The 19,816-nt window shown below is 41.2% G+C and overlaps 2 long non-coding RNA genes across 2 annotated transcripts in view; one reads left to right on the top strand and one right to left on the bottom strand.

Annotated features, from left to right (window-relative positions):
• Positions 1–8,919: 8,919 nt before the first annotated feature.
• Positions 8,920–15,581, bottom strand: LOC127490775 (uncharacterized). Its single transcript, XR_007919197.2, has 2 exons — positions 15,350–15,581; positions 8,920–11,989 (listed from the first exon to the last, which is right to left on the bottom strand). It is a non-coding gene; the product is annotated as an uncharacterized lncRNA (long non-coding RNA).
• LOC138844500 (uncharacterized) overlaps positions 15,334–19,816 on the top strand; it is a 35,034-nt gene continuing 30,551 nt past the window's right edge. Inside the window, exon 1 of the long non-coding RNA XR_011380377.1 lies at positions 15,334–15,914. This is a non-coding gene — a long non-coding RNA (uncharacterized lncRNA). The remainder of the gene's footprint in view (positions 15,915–19,816) is intronic.

Here is a 19,816-nt window from a genome sequence, read left to right on the forward strand (position 1 = left end):
AGACAAGGCCTGCAATGATTCCAAAGACCAGATTAAGTGCAGATTCCCAAATTCCATCATCACTCACACAAACATGACCAACAGAGACTTCATTAAGCCAGTGTTAGAGAAAAGGGTCGGGTTTCTGAGAGTCCCTATTAGTCAAGACTCTGAGTTGCAGTAGTGGAAAATCCAATACAAACCAGGCTAGGCAAGAAAAGAGGAACTTGTTAGTTTATGTCACTAAAAAGTCCAGGTATAGGTCCATTCTAAGCACAGCTGAGTCTATGTATTTAGACAATGTATGGAAAGTTATCCTACCCCTTTTTATTGACAAATAATAATTGTGTATATGTGCAGAATACAATGTGATGTTTTGATCTATGTACACATCATAAAATTCATTCAAGAAAATAAATTTCACCACCTCACCAATTCATCACAGCTTTGTGGTGAGAATTTTAAAAATCTACATTAGCAATTTTTGAAAAGTGTATTATTGTTAACTATAGACAATGTGCTTTACAATAGGTTATGCAAAAGTTATTCCTCTGGTCTAAGTGAAACTTATTGCCACCGATCAACATCTTCCCTTTCCCCATCCCTCCACTCCAGCCTCTGGTAACCACCTGTCCTTTGCTTCTAGAAGGACTTTTTAGTCTAACTTTGTTAGACTCTACAAATCAGTGAGACCATGCATGCAGTATTTTTCTTTCTGTTCCTGGTTTATATCACTTAGCATACTGTCCTCCAGTTGCATTGCAGCTGACATAAGTGACAGAATTTTCTTCTTTTTTCAGGCTGTATAGTATTCTATTGTGTATATATGCCCCTTTTGAAGATCTCTTTTTCTCTGCATTAGTTTCTTTCTCTGGAAAAGTTATAACTGAGCATAGCCTATAGTTCCAAGCCTACCTCTTCTTAGCTCTACCTTCACAGAAAGAAACAAGGCTTCTCAGGAACAGTGTTGTGGTGCAGTGGGTCAAGCCACTGCCTGCAACGCTAACAACCCATATGGGTTCCAGTTTGTGTTCCAGCTGCTCTGATTCTGATCCAGCTCTTTACTAATGGCCTGGGAGGAGCAATGGAGAATAGACCAAGTGCTGGGGCCTCTGTCACCCTTGTTGGAGATCCAGATGAACCTCTAGGCTCCTGGCTCCACCCTGGCCCAGCCAGGGCCACTACAACAATCTGGGTAGTGTACTAGCAGATGGTAAATCTCTCCCTGTGTCTCTCCTTCTCTCACTCTGTAAAATAAATAAATAAATCTCTAAAAAAAAAAAAGAAAAAGTTTTCCAAAATTCTACAACTGAGTTTCATTGTCTCTGTTCGGTCCAGTTTGAGCCCTATATTCATCTCTCCACTGATTATAAATGATGTGACCCTCTGATAAGCCTAGATGCCTACTCTTGAAACCAAGAGTGAGAGCTAACTCATCAGAAGTGCATGGACCAAGAGTGTGGGAGCTGATGGCAGAAGAGATTAGAAGAAAAAGCAGAGAAGGAAAAAAAAAAAGAGAGAAGAAAAATCAATAGCTATTCACAAGAGCACTTTTCTGCCCAAATCTATAGCTGGTCTTTCCCCCACACAGAGGCATACTCCCCAAAAGCAATGGCATGGCCATTTGTTAGCACAATTGTAGAGCTGTAGAGCTAGGAAGTGTGCCCCCAGTGTATTTTTTGGGCCGTCTACTATTGCAGTATAGTAGCTGCAATTTAATAAATTGAAATTATATTTAAATTATGTGTATTCAAAGCACTGTTTTCTTACTTTCTCAGAGTGGCAAGGTTTAGCCTAACAACTTGACTTAAGGAAGGTGGAAATCATTAGCCAGTGACAATAGAGAAGGAGAAGTCACAGTAGTGGTGACAGAGCTCTGGGCAAGGCTACAATATGTGCTGATTTTATCCTAATTAGCATCCAGCACCACCTCCTGTGAACTAGCGTGGAAGATTTCAGCCCTTGTCAGAGTTCCCAGAGGTTTCTTAAGGCTTCTGTTGAGTGTGATTTTTGCCTCAAGAAAACACTGATCTCTCTCTGTCTCAAAAATCTATATACAGAGTTGTGGGTCGTATTTGGAGATGTTCAATTTTGTTCCCCACTATTCAATTCTCAAGTGAACTATTCTGTACAAATCTACTTTAATTATGTATTAATTTCAGTATTATTACATGCAGTACACAACTGCAGCTCATTAAAAATTAATCAGGATCCTATCGGTTTTATTTAGTATTCATTATAAGGCAACGTTCCTTTTTTTAAAAAAAGGCCTCCAGATAAATGTGTTGCTCTACATAACCAAGTAGTGATTTGCCAGAAATAGAAATAGCTTCATAAGAATTCTGCCTGCCTTTTTCTTTCCCTCCTCTCTTTTGTGGCTCCATTCACAACCATCAATAACAAACCAGCGGAAGGCAGAAATGGCAGGGGCTGGTTAAGCACAACCTTGGAGGACCCCACTGTTCTAGGCTGGTGCTGGAGTTGGAACACCAAAGCCCATTCTCATTTGGCCATTAAAAGGAATTATTTAATGTGCTTGTCTTCAACAGCCCTGGTCTGGAGATTCTGGAGCAAGAAGACCTTTGTTGAGGTGCTGACAAGAAACCCCAGTGCTTTATTTCTACACATCCCTAGCAGTACTTTTCCACACAGATAAGTGCAAAACAAAACATTATGCTTAAGTAGTGCGTGGGAAGAATCACACACATTTGCAATAAAGAAATAAATAAAGTTTTCAGCTATTTTCTCCTAACTCTGAAAATAGTCAACATTTATGAAGACACTACAATATGCCAGGTATTAAGTATATATCTTATTTAATCCCAAGGTGAAGGTGAATACTGCAGTTACTTCTCACTTACTGAACTTAGTATCTCTTTTTCCTGCCTCAGAATAATTTCTACCCTTGTTCACTATGGCTGAGCAATACTTTAAATTAATAAAGAAGAAACAAAGCCTTAATCATGAATTCATAATACCAAACAATTTACAGAGAGAACTAGCTTTTGAAGTACAATGGTGGTCTCTTTTGAGGTATGAAATCAGCATTTCAAAGCTGAGCTAACAAACTCTGGCTTGGGCACCTGCTAACATAGGTGGTACAGCTGTACTTTAGGCAGTTACTTAAAATGTTGGCTTCAAACTGGAACTGACTCAGACAGGAGTTTAAAAAAAAAAAAAATTGTTGTGTGACTCCTTATCCATGAGCTACACTTGAATGGGTATCTACTCTATTTTGCCTTTGACTTTCTCTTTGTCTTCAGTTAATAAACAAGTTAAAAATGTGCCAGGTCAATTTACTAGTTGGGACATCGAGTTGACAGGAAACAACTTTAGCCAGCATAAATGAAAAATAAAATACATGGTGGAGGGTAAGGGCTATGATATAGGACTATCATAAAGAACCAAAGGCAGGGAAACATTCAGGCTTCCAGGATTCATGAGAATAGGAATAGGCTATGTCAAACCCCTTCTCCATCTTCATTTGTGATATTTTCTACTGTCCTCACAGACAAGCTTTCTTGACTTCTTAACCACGTGACATAAAGTGGTCCACCATAGCTCCCAAAGTCTAAAGTCACCTATTATTCACATAGGTAATGCTGCTTTCTCCCTCTATCTCCAGGCCAATTTCCAATTCTCCAGAGAAGTCACTGGAATGTCCCACCTCAAATCAGGGGTCTGCTCTGGATTGGGACACAGAGGTGGGGTCGCATAGGGCCAGATGGGTATAGAACCATCATTACAAGTTGGAAGACACTTGCCAAAGACAAGGGAGGGGCTGGCACCATGGCACAGCCGGTTAATGCCCTGGCCTGAAGTGCCGACATCCCATATGGGCTCTGGTTCAAGACCTGGCTGCTCCACTTCCAATCCAGCTCTCTGCTATGGCCTGGCAAAGCAGTTGAAGATGGCCCAAGTCCTTGGCCCTTCACCCACATGGGAAACCTGGAGGAAGCTCCCAGTACCTGGCATCACATCAGCCCAGCTCTGGCCATTGCAGCCATCTGGGGAGTGAACCAGCGGATGGAAGACCAATCTCTCTCTCTCTTTCTTCTCTCTCTCTCTCTCTCTCTCTCTCTCTCTCTCTCTCTCCCTCTCCTCTCTCTGTGTAATTCCAATTTTCAAATGAATAAATAAATCTTTAAGGAAAAAAAAAAAGAAAAGGGAATGACCATGAACCAGACAATGCTCTTAAGGACACTGCATTAGTTAGAGTTTTCCAGAAAAATAGAACCAATAGGAGCCATGAATATAGATACAGAAATAGAGATAAGTAGAAAAGTGGAAAGAAAAATAGAAAGATAGATGGATAGATACATGGATACGAACACATACAGTGAGGAATTGGCTCAGGCAATCACAGACACTGAGCAGTCCTAAGAGCTACTGCTAGCAAACTAGAGACCCAGGAGAGCCATTGATGTTAAATTCAAGTTTTAATCTCGGGGCCAGTGCTGTCACGTACTGGGTAAAGCTGCCACCTGCAGTCCCGGCATCCCATATGGGTGCTAGTTCAAGTCCCAGCTGTTCCACTTCTGATTCAGCTCTCTGCTATGGCCTGGGAAAGCAGCACAAGATGGCTGAAGTCCTTGGGCTCCTGCTCCCATGTGGGAGACCTGGAAGAAGCTCCTGGCTTCTGGCTTCGGATGGGCGCAGTTCCAGCCATTGCAGCCAACTGGAGAGTGATTCAGCGATGAAAGACCTCTCTCTCTCTCTTCCTCTCCTTCTCTTTCTGTGTAACTCTTTCAAATAAATATTTTTTAAAAATTTTAATCTCAACCAGAAACATCCTCACAAATACACTCAGGAAGATGCTTGCCCAAATGACTGGGCACCTTGTATCCCAGTCAAGTTGACACATAAAATTAATCATCACAATTCAAAGTCTCAAAAGTAATTCCAAAATGGAAACTCTAAATCCCACACTTCTGAACTTCATAACTTCTCTCTCTCCTTTATTCTGCTATTCCATTTTCTGGCAAACCACCACTCTGTTTCTTCTTTGCTTCTCTGGCTATTAATCTGCCTTTCTCTCAGTCTCAACTCCCTCCTAACTCTAGCTTATTTCTTATTAGCCTCCTTCCCCCCTCTCCCTCTATCTACATTTCCCCTCCTTGATTCTCTTTATTAGAGAACACAACCTCAGTACTCCATTTCTCCCAAGAAATAGTTTCCAAAAATCTTTTAACTCTTAACTCCTTCACAGGAGAATTTGTGACCAATCAGATAAAATCTTGGTTTTGTCATTAATAAATAGTCCCAGAACAGCCATCAAGACTGGCAGTGCCAAATACCCAATAATAATGAGATTTTATAGCCTGTGTAAAATTGCAGGGTGTTCTTGCCGTGCTCATCTGCTTACTTCTCTTTTGAATACAAGTGCTTCATTCCCTCAAGTCTCTCCCCTCTGATAATGGAATTTCTAGTTTATCTCTCGAACTCGGTGCTTGCTTGCAAAGCCACAAGGTGCCAGAGAACCTAAATTCATAGGTGCCAGGACCTTGGATAAATAAGCAGTGATACTGGTAGGCAGGTGGCCTTGTTTACTCTTGTGCTAAAAAGGGAGATACTGCAACACTGCCATGCCTATTATAATGGCACTTTGCTGATGGGACATGCACAAAACAGAGCTAAGATAAAAAATACGCAGGAAAAAATATTAGGCTGCTACTTAGAGAAAGAGTTCTGGTAAGTTCTAAACCATAAAAACAAAAACATGTCTTTTCATGAACAAAGGTGCAGGACTTTTCTTAGAAATTACAGCTGCCAATTCATAAGCTTAAATGCTCTTCCAATTCAACTTCTCCATTTTACTCTCCTTTTTAATTGGAAAAATAAAGCCTGGATCAACTCTAGAATTTATTGCAATGTCATAAGAGAGTATTCTTCTTTAGAGAACATTTCGTCTGCCTCATTTACCTAGGTGAAGAAACAGATTACTTGGAGTGAAATGAATCACTCAAATCACTGGAGGCAGACTTGGCTCCAGTGCAGGGTCAGGCTCTAGACCACAAACAGTACCTCCTCCCCTTTTATGAGTCTCTATGCCAGGCCCTCACCAGGACACATGGTCCATCTGATAGTCATCTAGTTTATAGACTGACTAGACAATAATTAATTTCATCTTACCTTAATAAGAGACTAAAAATGAGCAGAAATTGATCTTCTGAAACTACTGATCCAAAAGTATGCCCAAAAAAGATTATTTTTTTTCTATCCAACACCCTAGGGGTAATGTCATAATCATTTATTTTTATCAATCTCAAATTCACCATCAGATAGAATTGCACAATTGTGAGAAATTTTCCAATGACATCAAAAAGAAAAAAGGTTATTTTTTTAAGAACACCTTTTCTCTGTGAACAATGAGCCTATAATTTTTATGTCATTTTTCATGTCATTTTTTTCATGATACACAAAAGTGGCCCAATAATCCCTACCACTTTCCCTAACTCTTTGCTGTGCTTATTTTCCATCCTATACAGCACTGGTCTAAGCAATATGCTAAGACTGATAAAGTTATTAAACGTGAAGCATCTCAGTTCTGCAGCAATCTGAAGTTTCAGTTGCTAAGGCAGGATCTAAAACTTGCCCCTTCCCCAGTCTCCTAAGTCCTCCATTCTTGGACAATGCTACAGAACCACTGATTCTCATCTAACAAAACTAAAAAGATGTGTCTGGCTTGTAGAGAGAACAAAATATTCTTACTTATTTAATCGTTATTGGTCTTAAAGATAGTTGACCTTATTCTAGGTTTTCCCTTACCTGTGTCTTGGCCTACTTTAAACAGCCTTTTTTTTTTAGATGAGTATTGTTTTTAATCCATTCAGCCAGTCTGTGTCTTTTACCTGGACAGTTGAGACCATCTATTCAAAGTGAAGTTAGGTTATGACCTTGCCTTGCCATTTTTCCATAAATGTTCCCATCTTTTTACTTCGGATTTCCTTTGTACTTTTACTGGGCGATTTTCTCACTATACCATCTTTCGTAATGATGACCATGTTTCTGTGTTTGTGTGTGTAGCATATCATTTTTTTTTAATTTTTTGGATTTTTTTTAATTTTTTATTTAGTAAATATAAATTTTCAAAGTACAGTTAATGGATTACAATGGCTTCCCCGCCCATAATTTCCCTCCCACTCACACCCCTCCCATCTCCCGCTCCAACTCCCATTCCATTCACATCAAGATTCATTTTCAATTATCTTTATATACAGATGATCAATTTAGTATATATTAGGTAAAGATTTCATCAGTTTGCACCCACACAGAAACACAAAGTGTAAAATACTGTTTCAGTACTAGTTATAGCATTACTTCACATTGGACAACACACTAAGGACAGATCCCACATGAGAAGTAAGTGCACAGTGACTCCTGTTGTTGACTTAACAATTTGACACTCTTGTTTATGGCATCAGTAATCTCCTTAGGCTCTAGTCATGATTTGCCAAGGCTATGGAAGCCTTTTGAGTTCGCCGACTTCGATCTTATTCCGACAGGGTCATAGTCAAAGTGGAAGTTCTCTCCTCCCTTCAGAGAAAGGTACCTCCTTCTTTGATGGCCTATTCTATCCACTGGGATCTCACTTGCAGAGATCTTCCATTTAGGTCTTTTAGGTCTTTTTTTTTTTTTTTTTTTTTTTTTTTTTTTTTTTTTTTTTTTTTTCCGAGGGTGTCTTGGCTTTCCATGCCTAAAATACTCTCATGGGCTCTTCAGCCATATCCGAATGCCTGAAGGGCTGATTCTGAGGCCAGAGTGCTATTTAGGACATCTGCCATTCTATGAGTCTACTGTGTATCCTGCTTCCCATGATGGATCCTTCTCTCCCTTTTTGATTCTATCAGCTAGTATTAGCAGACACTAGACTTGTTTGTGTGATCCCTTTGACTCTTGGACCTATCAGTGTGATCAATTGTGAGCTGAAATTGATCACTTGGACTAGTGAGATGGCATTGGTACATGCCACCTTGATGGGATTATATTGGAATCCCCTGGCATAATTCTAACTCCACCATTTGGGGCAAGTTCGATTGAGCGTGTCCCAGATTGTACATCTCCTCCCTCTCTTATTCCCACTCTTATATTTAACAGGGATCACTTTTCAGTTAAAATTTAAACACCTAAGAATAATTGTGTTTAATCACAGACTTCAACCAATAGTACTAGAACAAAACAAGGAGAAAATACTAAAATGGATAAAGTATTATATTGTACATCAACAGTCAGGACAAGGGCTGATCAAGTCACTGTTTCTCATAATGTCCATTTCACCTCAACAGGTTTCCCCTTTGGTGCTCAGTTAGTTGTCACCAATCAGGAGAACATATAATATTTGTCCCTTTGGGACTGGCTTAATTCACTCAGCATAATGTTTTCCAAATTCCTCCATCTTGTTGCAAATGACCGGGTTTCATTGTTTTTGACTGCTGTATAGTATTCTATAGAGTACATGTCCCATAATTTCTTTATCCAGTCTACTGCTGATGGGCATTTGGGTTGGTTCCAGGTCTTAGCTATTGTGAATTGAGCTGCAATTTTTCATTAATGTGCAGACAGCTTGTTTATTTGCCAATTTCATTTCCTTTGGGTAAATTCCAAGGAGTGGGATGGCTGGGTTGAATGGTAGGGTTCTATTCAGGTTTCTGAGGAATCTCCAGACTGACTTCCATAGTGGCTTAACCAATTTGCATTCCTACCAATAGTGGGTTAGTGTCCCTTTTTCCCCACATCCTCGCCAGCATCTGTTGTTGGTAGATTTCTGAATGTGAGCCATTCTAACCGGGGTGAGGTGAAACCTCATTGTGGTTTTGATTTGCATTTCCCTAATTGCTAGTGATCTTGAACATTTTTTCATGTGCCTGTTGGCCATTTGGATTTCCTCTTTTGAAAAATGTCTATTGAGGTCCTTGGCCCATCTCTTAAGTGGGTTGTTGGTTTTGATGTTGTGGAGTTTCTTGATTTCTTTGTAGATTCTGGTGATCAACCCTTTATCAGTTGCATAGTTTGCGAATATTTTTTCCCATTCTGTCGGTTGCCTCTTCACTCTCCTGACACTTTCTTTTGCAGTACAGAAACTTCTCAATTTGATGCAATCCCAAATGTTAATTTTGGCTTTGACTGCCTGTGCTTTCAGGGTCTTTTCCAAGAAGTCTTTGCCAGTACCTATATCTTGCAGAGTTTCTCCAATGTTCTCTAATAATTTGCTGGTGTCAGGTCATAGATTTAAGTCTTTAATCCATGTTGAGTGAATTTTTGTGTAAGGTGTAAGGTAGGGGTCTTGCTTCATGCTTCTGCACGTGGAAATCCAATTTTCCCAGCACCATTTATTGAACAGACTGTCCTTACTCCAGGGATTGGTTTTGGATCCTTGATCAAATATGAGTTGGCTGTAGATGTTTGGATTGATTTCTGGTGTTTCTATTCTGTTCCATTGGTCTATCCATCTGTTTCTGTACCAGTACCATGCTGTTTTGATAACAACTGCCCTGTACTATGTCCTGAAATCTGGTATTGTGATGCCTCTGGCTTTGTTTTTGTTGTACAAGATTGCTTTAGCTATTCGAGGTCTCCTGTGTCTCCATATGAATTTCAGCATTTTTTCCAGGTCTGAGAAGAATGTCTTCGGTATTTTGATTGGTATTGCATTGAATCTATAAATTGCTTTTGGGAGAATGGACATTTTGATGATATTGATTCTTCCAATCCATGAGCATGGAAGATTTTTCCATTTCTTGGTATCCTCTTCTATTTCTTTCTTTAAGGTTTTGTAATTTTCATCGTAGAGATTCTTAACGTCCTTGGTTAAGTTTATTCCAAGGTATCTGATTGTTTTTGTAGCTATTGTGAATGCGATTGATCTTAGAAGTTCTTCCTCAGTCGTGGCATTGCCTGTGTATACAAAGGCTGTTGATTTCTGTGCATTGATTTTATATCCTGCTACTTTGCCAAACTCTTCTATGAGTTCCAATAGTCTCTTAGTAGAGTTCTTTGGATCTCCTAAATAAAGAATCATATCATCTGCAAAGAGGGATAGTTTGACTTATTCCTTCCCAATTCGTATCCCTTTAAACAGCCTTAACCATCACACCTTTTTTTTTTTTTAAGGTAGCTAAATCAATGGTTAGCAGCATGGGTTTTAGAGGAAGATCCTCTTGAGTTCCAGTCTGACTCTGTCGGCTACCAGCTTTTTGACCTGGTCAAGTCAACAGAATCCAGATTTAACTACATCTCTAAGCTTCAGCTTCTTTATTCTTTGAACTGAAGGGATAAAACCTGCCAGAAATGTCCTCATAGAGATGAAATAATGTTTATGGAACAATTGGCACATTTTCTGGCACATTGTTAGTGTTATTCTTATTTAGGAGATAATATGGAAATATTTTTCCATCAATTTCATAATCTCCAAATACCTCTCTTGACCGCCACCCAAAAAACATAAACAGAACTGGTCCTCTCCTTTTTTGGTTTAGAACAAGCAATCTGAATTGTTCGGAATCCTGCCAGGTGTTCTTCCCACCTTACTCTTAACAGAAAATTTGAAATCTTTGGGGTGGTTTGCATCTTAAAAAGAACTAAAGGGCTGGCACCATGGCTCACTAGTCTAATCCTCTGCCTGAGGCACCGGCACCCCGGGTTCTAGTCCAGGATGGAGCACCGGATTCTGTCCCGGCTGCTCCTCTTCCAGTCCAGCTCTCTGCTGTGGCCCGGGAAGGCAGTGGAGGATGGTCCAAGTGCTTGGGCCCTGCACCCACATGGGAGACCAGGAGGAAACACCTGGCCCCTGGCTTCAGATCTGTGCAGTGCGCCGGCTGCAGTGGCCACTTGGGTGGGGAGGGTGGTGAACCAATGGAAAAGGAAGACCTTTCTCTGTCTCTCTCTCTCTCACTGTCTAACTCTGCCTGTCAAAAAAAAGAAAAAAGAAAAAAAAGAAAAGAAAAGAACTAAAGCATTTAAGGAGATTTGAAATCTTTCCAGGAAAAAGTAAACTCCTGGAGCAAGACATAACTAGATCTCCCTTTATCTTGGACTGTCTCAGAAATCTTTGACTTAGTCCTTCTGCTATGGAATAAGGCAATTAGCTATATTAAGTTAATGAGCTGGAAGCCACACCTCCCCTACTCCATGTAATCTTATTCACTCACCTTTCAATCAGATGGCCCCTTCCCCAGGAAGTGTTTCCCCTTACCTGGGACATGGGGGCAGTACCATGTAAACACTTCTCTTTCTAAGCTCATAGGAAGCCCGGTAAAGGGAAGTGTACTCTCCTCTCCATGTGGACCCAGACGGAGCAGGGTATGAAAATCTCTCTCTTTACCTTTCCTGGCCCACTTTCCCTAAGCAATGCCCATGTGTGCGTGTGTGCTTTCCTCACTTTTTATAAATAAACTTTATCACATTACTCAACATGTGTGTGCCTGTACTTAGAATGTTTCTCTAGGTAAAAGGCAAGAGCCTGGGATAGAAATTTAGGTCACTTCCAGAACTGTGTCCTACATTGGGCCCTGGCAAGAATTGGGACTCTGGACACTGAACCTCATCTCCTGAACCATACCAATATTTCATGTATTGCAGGGCTTGAGAACTTTGCTTCAAACACTGCTTCCAAGTGCCTCAAAATTTTGAGACAAAGGTTTATTGCCTGCTGCCATTTCTCCTTCCCCTCAAATGCTCTATCAACCAGCAAAAATGCTAGAACACATGGCAGGTATTTCATTCCTTCTTCCTGGATTTGCTCCTACTGTTGCTGGCACTGGCTCCTCCCACAAGGACAGGCTTAAGTGCAATGGTGGCGCCGAGGCAGACATGATCAAATCTATTTGATCTTGTTAGGGAGGACCTCATAGGAGAGACAACCCTTGCCTATTTCTAATCACCTTGCATCAATCTTCCCTTTCTTTTCACATTTTTATTTACATTCTTCCACTGTGCAGGCTGTGTAGGATAGTTTGTCCTTCAACCACAAGAGTCAAAAGGAGCCACAAGCTTCTTTTCACCATTCTGAAGCCTGGATTGGAAAAGGTGGAGGGAAAGAAGGGAGAACATGACTTAAGTTCTTAAGTATAGAAAATTCCAATTTTTTGTAGAAGGCTCATTTATTTATCTGATCAGCCAGCATTTACTAAGCACCATGTCTAAAGGCCAGTGTTAGACCCCAAGGATTCACGAACATCATCTCGGCCCTCATAGTTTGCAAGGTAGTAAAACAACTCAAAAAATGTGTTCCAGGTGCAATGTAGAAGTATATAGAGTGTGAATCTAGAGTGAACAGAGGGAATAAACATTCATTTACAGAGACCTCAGAAAGCATGTCATTGAGGTGTGTTGAACATTGAGAAAAGAGCAGGTTGGGAAGAATATCCCAAGCAGCAAAAGAGGATTAACACAGTTATAGAAATATTAAACAGCAAGAGAAACTTTAGAGTCTCAAGTCATTCTTCGTGGCTGAGGAACAGAGTGGAAACTAAGAACCAGAGGACAATGGCTTTTATTTGAAAGGCAGAGTTAAAAGAGAGAGAGTGAGAGAGAGAGAGAAAGGTCTTCAACCCATTGGTTTGCTCCCCAAATGTCCACAGTGACTGGGCTAGGCCAGGCCAAAGCTAGGAGCCAGGAGCCAGGAGCTTCATACAGGCCTCCCATGTGGGTACAGGGGCCAAGCACTTGGGCCATCCTTCACCACTTGCCCAGGCACATTAGCAGAGAGCTGGATTGGAAGTGGAGCAGCCAGACTCAAGCCAGAACCCATATGGGATGCTGGCATTGCAGGCAGCAGCTTAACCCATTATGCCACAACACGGACCCTGGACAATGGTATTTAGAAAGGTGGATGACATTCTGAAAATGTTTGTATATTGGGAGAGTTTGGCTTGGGTTTCTTGGGATTTTTAACTTTAAATATAAAAATATAAAATAAATCAAGGGATTTAGAATGGATTTTTTTGTTCCTAAGCTAGGAAGGTTGAACTATATTATGAAAACCCTAGAGAGGGGCCGGCGCCGTGGCTCACTTGGTAAATCCTCCGCCTGTGCTGCCGGCATCCCATATGGGCACCGGGTTCTAGTCCCGGTTACTCCTCTTCCAGTCCAGCTCTCTGCTGTGGCCCGGGAAGGCAGTGGAGGATGGCCCAAGTGCTTGAGCCCCTGCAACCATGTGGGAGACCAGGAGGAAACACCTGGCTCCTGGCTTCGGATCAACACAGCGTGCCGGCCATAGCGGCCTTTTGGGGGGTGAACCAACGGAAGGAAGACCTTTCTCTCTGTCTCTCTCTCTCACTGTCTAACTCTGCCTGTCAAATAAAAAGAAAAAAAAAAAAACCTAGAGAACACCCTTGAAAGGATAGTATTATCAGATCTGCTTTTTCCAAAGATTAGAGATTGATTTGGAAGTCAAGTAGGCTTGACATTTCTGTGGTCAATCCATTAGGACTGAAGAGGTTTTCTGAGAATGTTCTTTCTCTCCCTATGTCTTTTAAAAGAGGCAATGATGGCTTACCTCTTCAGCTGTTAATCCCACCTTTACAAAAAGAAAAAACAGGGAAGGGGCAAGGTGGAAACAAGAGATAAGAAGAGTATGAAGGACTACATTAAGACTAAGACGATAAATTAGCCAGGAAGTTTGTGTAGCTACAAGGCAGGCTATCAGCAGGTAGATACTGAATGGTTTAACTAAATCATTTTTATTGAATTTAACTTTTGACTTTCTACTCAATGAGAAATATTCTGGGAATTGTTTATTTATCGATAGCCATGGTTCTCTGAGAAGCACCAGTTCATCTAAAATTCAGAGCTGTACACAGGTTCTACAGCTGTGATTGGCTGGCTAGAGTTGACTTCTCTTGAGTTTCCACTTCATCAGATGGGTCTCCCAGGGGGCAATGGTGAATCTATCACTAAGGAAGACATCACATTCAAATTAAAAGTTATTTAAATAAAACTAAGTAGCTGAACTAAAAATAAAGGAAGGAAGGGGTAATTCTTTTAACTTTTTTATGTAGAGGGTGGGAGGATTAATTAGCTTATTTTTGTAAAGTGCATTAGAGATAAAGCATGCTGATAACTTGCCAAAACCCATCCCTATCATGCTTGCTTTCTTTGTCCTGCATAAATATTTAATAATCACTCTGGGAAAGCAATTCTTGTTTAATCTATCATTCTGTTCTTATTAGATCATATACAACAGCCTAATTTTCCCCCTGTTTGCATTATTTCAAAAAATACCTCCAAAATAGCTTTGTATCAACCAAGCAATAATCTACAGATAAATCATTAAATTTTGAATCTTTCTCATCAATGAGAACTATATATTATAGCAGGATCTGTAAGTTGGAACATTGTCAAGGTAAAATAGGCGTTAATTTTTCTCTGGACATAATCAAACTGGTCATTGCCAGAAATAAGCTTTTTAATCAGGAAGAAACAAAACAGATTCTAATTCATTCAACTGTTTCTAAGCATTATTGACCACAAAACATGACTTAGTTTTTGGAAACACAGGTTTCACAAATTAAGAGAATGCATTCATAGAGCCACCCAAAGTGGTGATTTTCAGTCAGTATGTTTCATGTCTCACTAATTAATCTATTTGTAAGAAAGAAAATGAAGGAGTATCAAAACCTTTTTTCTCCAGATTTTTATTCCTTAAGTAAGACCAGCACAGGCCGCATCATGTGGCCAGGGTACCTAGCCCTGCTGCATAGAGGACCCCTCCCTGCATGGCCTTCTTCCTTATCTGCACATCCCTAGACATCTCTCCTAAGCTTGGCAGATGTGCACCTTGGCTCCCCACGGCCGCAGTTAGCATGCACAACACCTGGCACTGGAGGGCGGAAGGGCAGAAAGCCAACAGATAATCTCTGGCAAGTAAGGTTGGCAGAAAAATAGCAAGAAGTGAACAAGGAGATAGTTATTAAGAGAAATAACCTGTACATGATTATCCATCACAGGCCTCGGGTTACAGTGTATATCCGTCACGCTCACAGGTGAACATGAGAACAGGAAAGTGGAAAAATCTTAATATGTTTTCAATTGTTGCCAGAACTCTGTGTCCTTAGTACAGTAACTCTGGGTCCAACTAGTTCTGAACCACTGACCCAAGGAACAGGCACTTAATTCCAAAACACCAGATGATTTCCTTCCCAGCTGAAGCCTTTAATGAGTTGGCCAGCTCTGCCTTCCTTGGCGGGAAGACCCTGTCTGGGAGAGCAGGCTTCAAACAAATAAAGGTCGCTACCTCCGCCCCGACCACATTTGTCTCTACTGCCTCAGCCAAGCCAGCAAATCTTATCCAACTTTTCCTTAGAAAACGTCCCACAGCCGTGGGTGCTGCAATCTAGTTTATTATCATTGCATCACCTCCCTCGGGCCTTACCTCTGGCCTGGCTGTGTATGACTTTAGACTTGAGCTCATCTTAGGAGAGGCAGACCTCATTGGGCAGGTGGAAAAACCATTTCCGTGCCCTTGAGTCAAGTTCCCACAACAGGGCAGCAGCGGCGCAGGCGTGGTAAGAACATTTCCCGGCAGGCACCGCGGTTTTCCGCAGCTCTGCTGGGGCTACGGAAGCATCTCGCCTACCGCTACCCGCGAGCACAAGCGGTGCTGCAGCCCGCCCGGTACTTCCTGCGGAAGAAGAACTCCTGCTCCCCCTCTGCCGTCATGGGCTGGGGCTGGGCCTTCGTGAAAGGCCCCAAAGCCCGCAGGCTGAGGAAGAGGAGTGTGCAGACCCTCTAGGTTAATCCAAGTACAACTGCGTCTCTGGAACAGGGCCCGAAGTAGCCAGCTTTCCAGTGTTTCCGCCTCAAGGAAGCCACAGGGAGGACTTGCTGTGCCCTGGGGGCTGGGAAGGAGCCCGGTGGCACAGGACCCCTGACCACCGACCACGGCTGACTAGGAAAAGGCCGCTCTCCCCCGCTGATGCTGACCGTGAACATGGGAGGTAAACAGTTATTTGTCAACAATTTGTAAGTTTCACTTGTAATTGTGTTTATTTCCACGTCAATAACATGCTTGAGGGAAAAGGCCCCGCTTGCCCTCAGCGGGGCAGGTTCCCAGAAGTGTGTTACACAGACTTGCAAATAAACTCTGTGCGGTGGCAGAAAAATCTATCGACGTCTATAGGCTGATCGTTTGTAACCATAAATATAATTAGTTTACTCTGCAGGAGGAGCAAAGATGCATGAACTTCATGAGGGTTTTCTTTTTTCTTTCTTTAAGATTTACTTATTTATTTGAAAGGCAGAGTTTTTAAAGAGAGAGAGAGATACCTTCCAACCGCTGGTTCACTCCCCAAACGGCTGCAATGCCAGTCTGTGCCAGGCGGAAACCAGGAGTTTCTTCCAGTCTCCCACGTGGGTGCAGGGGCCTGAGGACTTGGGCTGCTTTCCCAGGCACAATAGCAGGGAGTTGGATGGGAAGGAGCAGCTGGGACACTAACAGGCACCCATGTGGGATACTGGCGTCACAGGTGGCAGTTTAAGCTGCTATGCCACAGTGCTGGCCCCCTGGTTCTTCAATGAATGCTTATTCTGTTGGATGTGCTACTGTTGAGTGCCCTGTAGATCAAAGCAATTTTTAAATCCCAAGTTTGCTTTGTACATTGTAACTATCATTACTCAAAGTTCATTCAGCCTGGAAGAAGTATTTTCTGTGAAGTAATGTTAGATCACTGTTTTGTTTTGTTTTGTTTTTGACAGGTAGAGTTATAGACAGTGTGAGAGAGAGGGAGAGAGAGACAGAGAGAAAGGTCTTCCTTCTTTTGGTTCACTCCCCAAATGGCCACTATGGACCCAAGCACCTGGGCCATCCTCCACTACCCTCCCGGGCCACAGCAGAGAGCTGGACTGAAAGGAGCAACCGGGACTAGAACCCGGCGCCCATATGGGATACCAGTGCCATTGGCGGAGGATTAACCAAGTGAGCCACGGCGCTGGCCCCAGATCACTGTTCTAATAAAGTTATTTTTAAATATAACACATTTAACTAATTATGAAATATCTCATACTTGTTGAAATTTTGGAGGAGGAGGAAGCACAGGAAAACAAAAAACACCATTAAATTCATATATTTGTTACCACTCAAGATTACCTCTTTAAATATTTAGTCTCAACTTTCTCCAAATGATATATAACTTGCATGTAATTTTTTATGTAAATTCAAAATTAGCCAATTATGTCCATATTTCTAGTTTTTACAACATCATTAACATTCTGAAAAATACTGCCAAAACTATCACTTTTAATAACCACATGTTAGCATATTATTAGACATTTGGATTGCTGTAGATTTTTAACTATTACAAATATGTTGCGATGAATGCTTTTCAAATTTTTTTTATCAAATGGCAGGTGATTTTCATAGGATAGATTCCTAGAATTTACAAAGAATCTGTTTTAAGGATTTTGTCAGACATTTCCAGTTTCCCTCCATAAAATCCATGCTTATATGCATTCCCATCAGAACAGTATACAGCATTCATTTTCCCACATCCTTGCCAACACAAAATTTTTAAAAAATATTTCTATCATCCAGCTGATATATACTACTTATCTAAGATAACCAGGGTTTTTGGCCACAATAAATGCAGGCTGGTAGAAGAAACAAAACCAGAAAGAATTTGTGAGTAAACATGGAAGTAGATTTAATTATGATGTTGAAAGAAATGTGTGAAATGAGCTCTGGCTAGGAAAAGGTGAAGCAACTGCCGGAAAAGGAAAAACCTGTGTTAAAGCAAGCAGTTTCATAGCCCAGCTGGGAAGGTCTTCATCCATAAAAATATCTTCTGGGTATTGAAGTGTATTTCTGAGAAATAGTATATTTTAAATGTCATCTCTCAGATGAAGAGTAGGCATACTATTCCCAAAAGTTGGCCAACCACTGAGAGGAAGCCAGACAGAACTTTAAGTAACACTTTGTGACAGCCTGGGTCAGATCCAAACCTTGTGATGAGCATGTGGATGGCAATTCAGATACAACCCAGTGGAGCACTTTGCTGCTCTTCACAGGTAAGTTTTAAACAGGTTTAGGAGAATGGAATCACTGAGCATTTCCCAGTGCATGGTCTTCTAAAATCAGGAAAAACTTATTTACTTTGGAAATGATGCTGAAATATTAATACCTACAATTTCAATGCACCAAGGGAATTTAACAACTAAATTTTGGTGTAAGTTGAGGAGAGGCATGAAGCTAAAATCAGCAAACCTCTCAAGTGTGGAGCAGTAAATGTAGCCAAAAATGTTCAAATAAAATGTAGAGCAAGACTAAATTGAATAAAAAAGGAATTTAAAACACTGCCAAAATGCAAAATTAAGCATTCTTGTTAGCTCATTTTGCAGTCAATTTACTCCATTACAACTCTTTGGCCTATTATTTGCCATGAATTTTTACTGTAAGGGTTTTAGTTGTTCTGTAATATGCACTCAGTTTCATGTATATGCTTATAGATGTATATACATATAAATGAATACACACACATATCTATGTGTGTGTGTGTGTGTGTGTGTGTATATATATATATAAGCTTATATATATATATATATATATATGAACCTCAGGGTATAAATGACCCCTGAGGGGGGAAAGAATTGTACCTGAGGCAATGCATGAATGCATGCCTGGTACTCCCTATAATTCCTTCCATTCTCCAAAAATATTTGTGAGTGAATAATCCTGCCTTGGGCTATTGTTCAAACAACAAATAGCAAAATCTAGATGTTAAAGTATATTTAACAATATTCTTAGATGACACAGCTTTGCTTTAATTTTTAAGACAGAATGAGCTGCACTGAGGAGGCAATATAATCTAATTAAATTGTCACAGAAGTGAATTCTTTTTTTTTTAAGGGAAAGGGTTTTTTGGGGGAAACCCGACAGACTGAAGGGAAGGGGTGAAGAAGGAAAAGACGGAGAAGGACAGCATAAGAGAGAGATTGAGAGAGCCACGTGTTCAGGAACAGGTCATCTTAAACCTTTGCTAGGGGGCGGGCAGGGAAGTAGGAGCAGGGAATCCCATTAGGGTGGGGGTGGAACTGACACCAGTGGTTGGGCCATGGGGTCACCTGGCTTCCAGCCATGGCGGGGGAGGGGGGGGGCTAGATGGTGTCTGGGGTGTACATTGAGCCATAGATAATACTGCACCATTTTACTAACATTCCCCCCTCCTTTTTTGTTTTTTTTTCAAGATTTTTTTTTATTTATTTGACAGGTAGAGTTATAGACAGTGAGAGAAAGAGACAGAGAGAAAGGTCTTCCTTCCGTTGGTTCACTCCCCAAATGGCCGCTACAGCCAGTACTGCGCAGATCCGAAGCCAGGAGCCAGGTGCTTCCTCCTGTTCTCCCATGTGGGTGCAGGGGCCCAAGCACTTGGGCCATCCTCTACTGCCCTCCTGGGCCACAGCAGAGAGCCAGACTGGAAGAGGAGCAGCTGCTGAGACTAGAACCCGGCACCCATATAGGATGCTGGCACCGCAGGTGGAGGATTAACCAAACGAGCCACGGCGCCAGCACCCCCCCTTTTGTTTTTCATAAAGCAGGATTTGTATGGGATTATATTAGCCCCAAAAGTTGTGGAAGGGTAGAAGGAAGATGATCTGTCTTCAGAGCTACTATAGATATGAATTCTGACCCAATTAAAATCTGCATGACTTAACAAATCACCTAATTCTTAACCCTATAAATTGTGTATTATTGAAATAATAATTAACCACTAAAGTTATTGTGAAAATTAAATGAGACAATGTTTGTAAATTTTTTTAAGTACAATATTGTTAGCTGGGCTACAAATTCTTTTTTTTTTTTTAACAGAGTTAGAGAGAGAGACAGAGAGAAAGGTCTTCCTTTTCC

Source organism: Oryctolagus cuniculus, chromosome 1, assembly GCF_964237555.1.
Source record: "Oryctolagus cuniculus chromosome 1, mOryCun1.1, whole genome shotgun sequence".
In the NCBI taxonomy this organism is placed as follows: Eukaryota; Metazoa; Chordata; class Mammalia; order Lagomorpha; family Leporidae; genus Oryctolagus; species Oryctolagus cuniculus.